Genomic DNA, 314 nt, shown 5'->3' with positions numbered 1-314 from the left:
GACAGGCGGCCATTACATGCACCGCTATCTCTACGGATCGTTAGCGTACGTATCTGTGGCAGCGGAGTGCGTGCGCGGTGGTGTCTGTGATGAGGCGAAGAGCACAGGGGTTGCGGGCGGCGGATAAGCGAGTGCTAGGCCCCAAATCTTACATGATGGACGCCCGTTGCTCATGGGATCCCCGTGGCCGACGCTTCTAGGATAAATGCGCGGATCCCCCGCTTGCTCTCGCCGGCGTCGTTAATGGTGTCACGGGTTTAGGCTAGATGCATTGGGGGCATTTTGCGTCGAGGGCATGGCGGCCGAATGGATTC

Source organism: Penaeus monodon, chromosome 20 (genome assembly GCF_015228065.2).
Source record: "Penaeus monodon isolate SGIC_2016 chromosome 20, NSTDA_Pmon_1, whole genome shotgun sequence".
NCBI lineage: Eukaryota > Metazoa > Arthropoda > Malacostraca > Decapoda > Penaeidae > Penaeus > Penaeus monodon.
Note: the sequence above shows the minus strand (reverse complement) of the source record.